Source organism: Meleagris gallopavo, chromosome 3, assembly GCF_000146605.3.
Source record: "Meleagris gallopavo isolate NT-WF06-2002-E0010 breed Aviagen turkey brand Nicholas breeding stock chromosome 3, Turkey_5.1, whole genome shotgun sequence".
Taxonomy (NCBI): domain Eukaryota; kingdom Metazoa; phylum Chordata; class Aves; order Galliformes; family Phasianidae; genus Meleagris; species Meleagris gallopavo.
Window position 1 is genome coordinate 39006014 of NC_015013.2, and position 11678 is coordinate 39017691.

Below are 11678 nucleotides of genomic sequence, written 5' to 3' on the forward strand. Positions count from 1 at the left end.
ATATATAATTTCAAAACCTAGCTACAAGACAGTTTCAAAATTCAGTCAGCTCAGATAGGGCATGATGTGGAGTACAGGCATTCTGGTGAAATGGAAGGCTTTCAATAGTCCTTTGCTGTCATTCATTGGTGGGAAAACATAAGTTGTAATTGTCCTATACTGCTCTGTGACATTCACAGCCCAGCTGGTAACAGTGGCAAAATAATTTAATGAATAATTTAATGAAAATATCCAAACTTCTTCTGAATGAAAAGCCGAAGGCACGCTGTTGGGGATTATAACCTAAGCCAAAAAACCTTCCTCTGCAGTGCTGAAACAACCACTCTTATTTTCACTCTGTTCCACACTCAGAGGCAGATCTGAAATGAGTAGTAAATATGGTCAATCAAGCGCTTGCATGCCAGTAAAACACATAAAGACAGAGTCTATCTAATCATAATCTGTATCTTGTTACCCTTTCTTTTTGCAACTTCAACTACCAGCCTTTCTCAACCTACTCAACATCCTCAGTCATGCACCAAAGATGCTCAGCTGTGATATGACACAGTTGCAAAACTTTGGCCCCAGCAGCTGGGAAAGAAAGTAAAACGGAGACAGAGTTATTGATCATTAGCAGCTCAAGGATACAAAAGTGTGTAGATACAGAAAGGCTATTGAATAGACAGAGGCTCATTGGTCTGGGCTCGAACTCCTCAGTCACCAGTGGTGATACTGGTGGAGATGAGATGTATGAAGAGCAGCTGAGATCCCTTGGCTTGTTCAGCCCAGAACAGAAAAGGCTGAGGGGAGTCCTCATGGTGGCCTACAGCTCCTCACAAGGGGAGAGGATGGGAAGTGCTGATCTCTGTTCTCTGGTGACAGTGACAGGGCCCTAGGGAACAGCATGGAGCTGTGTCAGAGGAAGGTTGGGAAGGGGGAGTTAGGGAAAAGTTCATCAGATGGTGGTTGGATGCTGGAATAAGCTGCCACATAACGACAGCATCTTAATGAACATGTTAATGATTAGCCTGAGAGCTCATTAATTCCTATCTGTTGTATGTTAGGCAACAAATTGTTACTTTACACCTTCATGTTACATATATCCTTCCTAAAGAAGCCCAAATAAACTGACCCATAACAATCTCCACTGCTGCTAAAAATTTTGGCTAGACAAATGATACTTGGCTGTCATCAACCTAGAATGAGATTTATATGCCTGAATTTGGCAAAGGAAAATACATTGAGGAGTTTTATCCGTAACATCATCTCCTTTGTTTAAACATTTGTGCCTGTAAATTGGTTGACACTTTATAATTTAGGACTGCTCCCAAATATAGGATGCTGAAATAATATGATAGTTAATATTTTATGTAAATTATGTATTCTACTATCTACAGCTGGCTCAGATAGCACACTTCATCATAACAGGTTATAGCAGACCGCATATAATATATGCCCTTCTGGCTTCAGCAACAGAACACACCTGGGCATAAAGCCACCAACCCTAAAGAGTATGCAACACTTACACAATATCATAAGAAATATACTCAGAAATAAAAGCAAGTGAGAATACACCAGATCCCTATACTGTTTGCTTATGGAGCACTTAATCAAAAATATTTATTCTCATCTGCAAGATCCTGAATGCTTGAGTCTTGGATACCAAGGAAATATACAAGTGGGAAAAAGGGCCAAGGTCAAAATTCACATATTTAAGATACAATTGAGACTGCATGTGGATATATAAATTGCATAATAAAAAGATTCAACAGAAAAATTAAATTTAGGATACAAGAAAGAACTGACATTTTACCAATTTTTATTTCAAACTGTCTGTTACCTTATCATTCACAATTCTACCGGAAGATAAATACAACTGAAAAATATAAAAATAAAATAAAAATATTAAATATTAAAAGTTTTATGTATTTTTCTTGGGTAGTTGTCAAGTTATTTGACTGATTATAGAAAGTAGCCCTGAAGAAATGTTCATAAGAGCCTACACAGCATGCTTTGGTGTTCACTGTGATTCTCCCAGCTTTTTCAGGTAATACATTGTTTATGAGCCAGATGGTGGGAGTTTTTATCTGTGATACTCTTATGAACAGTTATTAACACAAGAAAGTGTTCCAGCAAACTCAGATTTGGCCCTAAGAAATAAGAGTTCTAAATAGAAGAGTTTTAATTTATTCATTTTAAAAAGACAAAATGCATTTCCTACAAACACTGAAATACTGTTTCTTGTCTATATTCAAATTTAAGCTTGTCTACTTTAGTTACTTTTTTTTTCCCCCCCCAACTATAGTGGAGAATAAACTGTCAACCTAAACAAAATAAACTGTAAGCCACAATTTGACAGTCTCTTCTCAAGTTTATCTCATGACAATGAGCTTCCGGTACGCTCTTGGTAATCTGTCAAATTTAGTTCTTCAGTATGCAAGCTCATACCACATGCTAAAAAACGCCAAAATGAAGAAAACCTGTCATGGCAAAACAGAAGGAAAACAAAAGTATAAAATATGCAACAAAAATCAGGAAGATACAAACATCTTAGATTGCATTTTCACATTTGTTGCATTTCCTGGGAGCTTACACAGGTCTAGTTTTTATTTAATTATCACAAAAAGTAATACAGTTAGAGGCATGCCAATGGGGAACAGGTCATTACTGAGAGTTGTTAACTTCTTTATACAATCCACTGCTCTTTTAATCACTCGGCAGCTAATTTAATTATCTGTGAAAGGTTAGGAAATTTTCCCTCAAACCTAACCATAGTCAATAGTACATTCCACACTTCATATCCATTATAAATATACTCATTTTAATTCATTTTGATAATTGTATGAATACTCAATCAGAATGTAACCTGAAAGGATAAATTATCAGGGGCATGACAAACATTTTTTCCTTAAACATACAAAATTTGCAACCTTATCTATCTTCATGAATTCTCTCAAGTAGAATTATGCTTTATAACATGAAATATTCATACAAATATCCAGGTGCTTCCAAGCCATAATAGTAGAGTCTTATTATCTTTTTGAATGTAAAGTAATCTATTTTGATGTCTACCAGCATCCTGGAACTAACAGGTAAGAAAACACTCCAGATTATTTTATTTGAAAGGTTTTAAGTATAAATTCTGAATTTAAAGAGATTTATTTAAAAACACGTCTACCGCTACCTTTTTACAGAATTACGGAACAGATGGAAAATTGAAGATTAGCTTAAAAATGACCATTCATATGAAACTTCAGATAGAAAAACAACGAATTTAGATAAAATATTCAAGAAAAACACCTACTTCCCCCCTAATAAAAGATGAGTGGAACTTTTCAAGCTACCTTTTAAAGATTAACACCATGCCCATAATTGAAAGTAAGGTGATTTTTGCAAATACGCAGGAAAATTCACACAGACATGCAAATGCAAGTATGCCTGCCAGTTCCTCAGGATTTAGTTTACCTTACCTCCCATCTAATTTTCTAGTCATACTGAAAATACACAATGTATGTTCTCTGTTATTACATGTTCTCAATCTCTATTGATTACATATATGCAGCTCTCCTTTTCATTGTGCTAATTTTGCAATTTAGGTGCTTAATCTCATTTTTTTGCTTCAATTTGTTTTTGCATTTTTTGGTCTTTTTAGAGAGATGATTTATGAAAAATCAGCTTGTAATGACTTACAAAAATCTTTTTATAGAATAGTCCATTTCAAATCTGAATCTTGTTTATATACAGGAATGTTATGTATGAAATTCTATTTTCCAACAGTGTGCTAGGTAAGAAGAAATGTTATGAGGACCATGCAGACTGGAATCAAAATATAGAGCTCAGATCTTCATGTGAAATGAATTTATTCTCCATTTGTTGTACAATATAATTACCTCATACTCATTCTGTGCTTTCTTTTTGATTTGCCTTTGTCCTTGTATTTTCATCTGCCTTTGTAAGCTAAAGAATGAACAGTTCTAATAAAATGACAACTGAATCATTTTCAAAGAGATAAAGCCAAACTAGAAGAACATATAAAACCAACATATAAACTCAAAGCAGACTTAAAGCCAGACTCCATTGACTAAAACACTGCATTGCTGACAGTCAGCAAGATTTGATGTCCAACTCTACTGAGACACATGTGAAACCATTCATTTTAATCTGCACTGACCTAATGATTGTAAGTATATCAAATGGAAAGAGTGGAAAATGGAAAACTGTGTGGAATTAGCAAAGATAGTTACAACTGTTATATGCCTCTAACCATCATCACTTCTATGTAAAATACAGCCCTCTTCATACCTACTATATTAACTGAAATCAAACATGAGGAAAAAGTAGAGGAAAAAGGGTGAGGCATTGCCTCCCAAGGTGGTTGCTGCTTGAAAGATGACTGGGGATCATTCAGCTTGGGGGAACTAATAAGTGACTTTCTTTGCATTGCTTAATTGTTTTGTTCCTCCTTTTCTTCACATATGAAATAATCCCAACCCATTATTTTTTTTCTATTACCTTTTCTTCACTCTTTGTCCCATCCTTCTGCATGCAGTTAATGAAAAGTTGTGTCCAAGGTCAATTAATCACACAAACCTCTGTTAAAATAGCCCTCAATTTAAATAGTGTTTATGTCATTAGCATAAACTGTCACAAAAGTTAAAAGATAACTTTATGTTACTTTAGAGAATTCATGATGACACACTGTACTATATAATATTGCTCATAATTCTACTAGTGGAGCAGAGACACAAATCAAATACAGTTGCATGATATAAATTTTCATGTAAATACAAAGACTGTGTTTTTTCATATCTCAGAAATACTATTAGTAAATGGATGCATTTGCTAAGAATTCTTTCGCTCTCTTCGTCCTCAATGATTTAATACATTCTGCAGACAGGTTCATATCAGTATCTTTAAAACAAGAGTGAATGATGACAGTTGTTCAAAAAATGGCTCAAATGACTCAACATTTAAACTTTTAGTAACCAGGCAAGTATCGGCAGTTTTATGTTGTGTTTTTTTTTGTTTTTTTTTTCCCTACTCTGTCATTTCGTCTGACATTGCAGTTATTCATGCAGATAAATGAAAGTAAAAGACAGAACTGGAATCTCTTAGGACACACAGGCTTCTTTCCTATACATTTGAAATACCTGTGCTCTTTGGAAAAAGAAAAGGCATAGGAGGCCTGCAAGAGTGAACTACATACACCAGGATACATTTTACTCTGTAGAAAAAATTTCACCTAAAGAAAAATTAATATGAAAAATATATATTATAAATATACATATATATAAAATACTCTTTTTTTTAAAGTAAAGTGACAAGGAATGAAATAAACAGGTAAGAAACAATAAAAATTTGCTAAGAAAAATACAATTAAGTTTAAATATCTATTCAGAATTTCCATGAAACAACAACAGAAGTTATACCAGCTATGACTATACGAACATTAAATATTAAATTAATATTAACATTAAAGCAAAATTCTCAATAATTTACATAAATTCAAGACACGTCTCCCTAAATCCACATGTCAATAACAATTGCTCAGCAACCAGTAAGAATGTCTCTATGCTTATTGTTGCATATATGTTTTAAAAGTTGGCATTTGAAAGCAAAAAAATAAAAATCACACTGCATGGAATGGAAGAGGAGGGCACTGTAGATTAGAATTTAGTTTTCCAAAAGGAGTTTGAACAATTGGTTCTGAAATTTAGTTCAGACTAACTAAGAATATGTAGTCCGCTGTTTTTAATCTACAAAAGTTGAACCAAGAAAACAGCTTAACTGTACAATTTATTTTATATATGAAACCATAATTTCTGATTTAAAAAGTAACTGTCCCAGAAGTCTACCACTCTCCACGCGAAACTTCAGATAGAAAAAGAAAAATCAGTCACTATTTGGAACATATACTACGTGCAGGAAAAAAATGTAGATGTTCAAAAAGTCACTTTCCCTGTGACTACTCATATTATTTTCCAGAGGATAGTGATAATTAAGATTCATTCGTTAAGTTTATTTAAATCTGAAACTTAGATTATGCCTTTTTTTCCTTATTTCTATAAAGAGACATAATTACATCAACTACTTAAATGCTTTGACTACCAGAGTTTCATTATCCATTTTCTAGGCATTTGTTCCCACAACAAAACAATAGTTCCAAGGAAACGACCAGTTTCTCTAAATAATGATTGTGAGGGTTCAGGGGTTAAGATGTCTATAAACACGTATTCCATATGGAAGGAATCTAAAATAAATCATTTTACAAGTAGCTGCCTGATCAAATTTATATATAAAAAAAAAAAAGAGAGAGAGAGAATAGATGATTTTTTTCTTAAATCCACTCTCTTTATGGGTTAGATAACTTTTAGGGGAAGTTGAAGCACTGAAACCTGAACTAAACAAATTCATTTCCTGAAGCACTTGTTTAGTAACATTGCATATGTTTAAATAACATATCCAATAAATAAAGCTTTCCAAGGAGAAAAATTGACATAATTTTAATTTGTGAAACCTTAGGACTCAAGTTTTTGTGCACAGCAGAGAAATCACATAAGCAGTCATGGTGGAGAGGGATAGTAAGAATCACAATTTCGGATGAGTAATCTAAGTCCTGCACAAATTGGCTTTGTATGCCTGATGTAATTTGTTTATGTGGCCTCTAGACTATCCTAATTAAGTCATAACAATTATTAAATTATCTAACTAATGGTTGATGATCACAAACAGTAAGCTAAAGAAATGACAATGGAGTGCCTTGAACTTTCTACTTCAGAGGCCACCAAAGAACAATGATGATTGTTTTTCCTGGTGAGGACACCCACAGAGGTTGGTCATGAGGGAAAATGGGGCAGCAGGACTATAGGAGATGGTACAACCAAAGATATGGAAAAGGAAGAGAATCAGGATGGATCTGGGAAAGATAAACCTGGGAAAGGAGAGAGATAAGGGCACAAAAGAGGGCATTCACACGTAAACCGGTTGTTGCTTCTGAGTCTCACACTGCAGTCTGTCTTATCATTAAATTAAGGCTTGCAGATCCTAGTGTGGCATCTAGGGGTCAGCTACTGCATGGGCTGAATGACTAAGAACAACTACAGGAGAGACAAATACTAAGAGAAAGATCCTTGTGAACAAAATTTGGATTGGTAATAGAGATTGACTATTTAGGAAAACAGCAAGAAAATACTATACACAACCAAAATAATACATTTGAATCATTTGTTGGTAAACACCCCAGTATGCATGTTCATGGTAGTATAGTTATCCAGATGTTATACTGCTGTACTCTGCAATCAGGCTATGGAAAAAAAAATTACACATAATGGCAGTTATCCCAGAGTCTTGCTAAAAATTAAATTTACATGAATACATATCTAACTAATTAGATTTAGTAATCAAATTCCTTCCTCCATGAAAAATACCCTGCTATACTCAATAGCAGAAATTAGACTTCTTTGCTTGCATCTATATCTTCAGTAGCCATTAATCATCCTATTTCAAAACAGCTGAAGGATCAAATCTCAAATTCTCTCTTCTATCAGTGATTTTATTTCCTTTAATATCAGTTATATTTCCATTTAAAAAAAATAGAAAAAGAATATTCTATAGGTGTTACAATTTCCAATGAAAAATTTCAGATTTGCTAAAAATATGCCTGTTACATAGAAACAGTCATCCTACAAGTCAAGCCAAACTGAAACTGAAGCTAACAGGCTTTCCAGCCATTTTTTTAGTTCAAGAGCTGTCAAACAACTTTCAAATTCAACTACATGCAATAGTTTCAGATACATCAAAACTTTTTCAGGAACAGCCTAGAAATCTATGTAAGCCTAGATGCCAGATATATAATTGGTCCAAGATATTTCCTAGATACAATGATTTTTTATGATGTTTTGATTTTATGATGTTTAGGAGCATCTCAGCCTCTCTGGCTTTGAGAAAGAGGGGATATCAAAAGACTACTTGAAAGATTTAAATAAAATATTTTTCTCTATGTAAAATTTTCAATATTCTATTCTTAAGAAAATGACAGCTGTTAATTCCACTAGGGAACTCTTTTCCCCATTAGTTTTTGTTTTGGATTACTGAGCAGAATTTTTCATTTAAAATTTGAAGAAATACATCTATTTCTGGAAGAAATAATCCTACTGATATCTCTAAACGTATCGTCAGACCTTCTGAAAAATTTTCGACAACTGCTAGAAATCACAGTTTAAAAAAATTACGTATTTTCACACACACACATATATATGTATACACACACATATACATTGTAGGCATTTTTCCCCATATTCTGTAACTGGTCAGTGATATAATTCTGCTTTAACTATAAGCTAGAATGTTCTTTCCTTCCTCCCCTCCTTCATCTGATAGAAATATGTGGTCTTGCAATGAAAATCTTGATTGGTTTTCATGGACTGCAAATGTACTGATTGAAGATACATTTTTTTTTTCAATGGTTAAAGCAGAAAAATACTGTCTACCTCCATCTGTCACTCGTGTGAGATTTGACCTTTTTAGATACTGTTTCTTCATCTGTAAAATGAAAATGATATTAACTTACTATACATCAGAACACAGATTAATTAATGTTTGGTAGAAAGAAAGATTAGAAATAGTCAGATGAAAAGTACTTTAAAGGTAAGGTAATATTACCGCTACAAATCAAAAGGCATTTGTGCTGAATATATTAAAGCAGCTGTTTCTAACATCAGGGTTCACATAAAATAGATACCGAACTCCCACTAGTCATTCCTGACTTTTGTTAAAACATCTAAAGAAGGTTCCTTGCACTACAGCATTCACACTCTCCTAGTTATATCTGGAATAATCGTGGTGATTCCCAACAGTTGCATATCCAGATAATTTTATAAACAAGGAGATGATAAAAGTCCAAAATCTCATTTGAAAATAGGCTTTGCACTTACGATTTTCCCAGTAATTTCCATAGCAACATTTTGCAGTATCATAAACATAGCCATTGAGAAATTACAACATCTTTGGTCTGAACAAAAGCAGCAGTTAAGAATTGGAAACACTAATAAAAAGCAACAGAAATATGAAGCAAACCTGCTAAAATAATAAAATCCTATTTTAACCATCTGTAACCATTTGTGGATAAGCTCTTAAAGCTTATTTCCACTTGGAGAAATGCCACACCATGCTTACTAATGTGTGGTTTCCACATTCATTTAACTTTATTATGTAAATATTAAAGGATGAACTCAAAGTATCTGGCAGATATCATTTCAGTTATTAGAACCTACCATTATTTTTATTTCCCAGATGAATCAAAATCACTCATATTTACTTTAATATTGAAATTCTGGTATAACCCAACACCTATGAAAAAATACATTGATAAAAAAGTGAGGAAAACTGCTTTTGTCTTAGGCATGTCTCTTCCAGCTTCTCTTTTAATAAATACTTAATGTCTTTAAACACAAAGTAATACAAGTAAATCACAAGAAGAATGTTAACAAAAACTGATTACGTATATTCAAGCAGTAAATATATTAATAGCTCTAATAAAAAGTAATCATCTCAAAAACTGAAAATTTTCAACAGCTGCCAATTTGTGCTTCACTGAAGGGAAGTCAACAGAGTACAACATGCAGTTTGATTTTGACTTCCTCAGATACTTCCTGACTCAGGTACACAAAATGAAGAGGAGATGTTACTGTAAGAATTTCATAAGAAATGAACTTGAATTCACTTGATCCAATGAAAGAAAATGACATAAATTGTGACAGATTATTGGTGTAATTTTAATTACAATAATTACTTAAATGCCAAAGAAGAACATCTTAAAATCTACGGTTTGATTTTTAACTCTTGCTCCCTTCACTGTAACTATCATCTTCCCTTTCCCCTCTCCTTTCCACTTCCTAAAATTTACTATCTTTTGAACTTTAAAATGTAAACCAACCTGTGTTTAAAGATGCCAAGACAGGTAGCGCTTTATACTTCTTAAAATATAAGAAATAATTATTAAATACTTTGTTACATACCTGCCTTGGAAAGCAGTTTAGTATTTTAACACATAAGTAGCCACAAATGTTTTTGGAGGTTAGTATCTGGAGACACTACACAATTTTGGCTAACTGCACACAGTGCAAACATAAACAAGTTCTGTCAGTTTTCAACAGTACTGATTGCAGACTTGATGTTTTTGTACAGGAAATGTGTCTATATAAATGCAGTCTTAAGACAGGTACACATTCTCACAGTTAAATGCTTTGAAATTATTTTCCTTTGCTTTTAACTGCTATGTTAACTACCTGCTATGTTAACTACTACCTGAAACCAAAAGGAGCTTCCCTCCAAAAGGGATTGCTTTGTTTTAGTTAGGTATGTTGTTATGATAGTTGCATGTTCAGATACACAAATTATAATCACATATTTTCAAAAACAGAAAAGATAATGAGTAAATGATCACAAATTTTATGTTTGTTTATTGTAAAACTCAAACACTCTTTGGCAGAAGCATTAAAATGAGAAGCAACAACTTTGGTATTTCTTCAGATTTTTTGCTTTGCTCAATAGTCAGCATTTAGATTTTATCAGTTATCTATCTGTTGACTGATCTCAATGCAAGATTTGTCATTAATTTCTCACTAAAATATAAACCTATGTTTAAAAACAAAACAAAACAGTAACACTAATGGTATTGTATTCAGAAGCATCAAATTGCAACTATTATTTACTTGCAACTGTGTATAAAACAAGCAAGGGAGTGAAATATGAATCACTATAATCATATAAAGAGGATAATACTTGCAGAAGAAATGAGACATGATAAGGAACAATAGGAATTGTGGTTTTACTTGGAAAAAAATCTAATAAAATAGTCTCTCAGAATTAAATTATAGTCTGTTACATAGCACAGAGCTTTTCAAAAATGCAAAAGTAGCATCTTTATTTTATTATTCACCTTGAACTAGCAGCTCCTATGAACTTCCCAAATTCAATTGCTCTTACACATCCAATTTTCCCATCCAATTTGTATCAACTCAATTAGAGCTTGAATGGTTCCCAAGTGAGAATGCAAGCCCTTAAGAGAAAAGGCTAGATGTAGTTATGGTACTTAATAAAAACATTATTCTTTTCTAATAAAAATAAAATTAATAAACTAAAAATCTTTACCTTATATGGTCAAATTTTCTTGAATAATTCTATATTTGTGTGTGCAAAGTTAGTAGACTCGCTATTAATAGACTAGTAACAGTAAACAGAAACTCCAAGCAGCGTTCTTCAAAATTCCTACAGTTTCTAGCAACCCATATGCCTAGACAAATCCCAAACAGCACTGCAAAATTAGCTAACCACTGAGGTAGGTGTATAAAGACCCACAAGGAAGGGACTTAGCCAAAGAAAATTCACATGGGGATTTTTTAGATACAGAGCAAGGACGACTGTACCTCATCACTTTCATCCTGAGGAACTTCAATCACCAGGAAAGATTCAACAATTTCCTTTTTTTTTTTCCTCTTTGTTCCTACTTATGGAGTGCGTGGCAGATTCTGCTAGAATATGCATGAAACACAGCTGTCCCTTCTGAGGCAGGCTGTAGTAAAACTCAGAAAAAAAAAAACTATGATGTGAAAAGTCAGTAAGGGCTCCAAAGGGTCCCTTTCAAATATAAGGGCACCTGAGATTGTATGAGGTAGCAGCATGCCTTACTGGACAAAGTT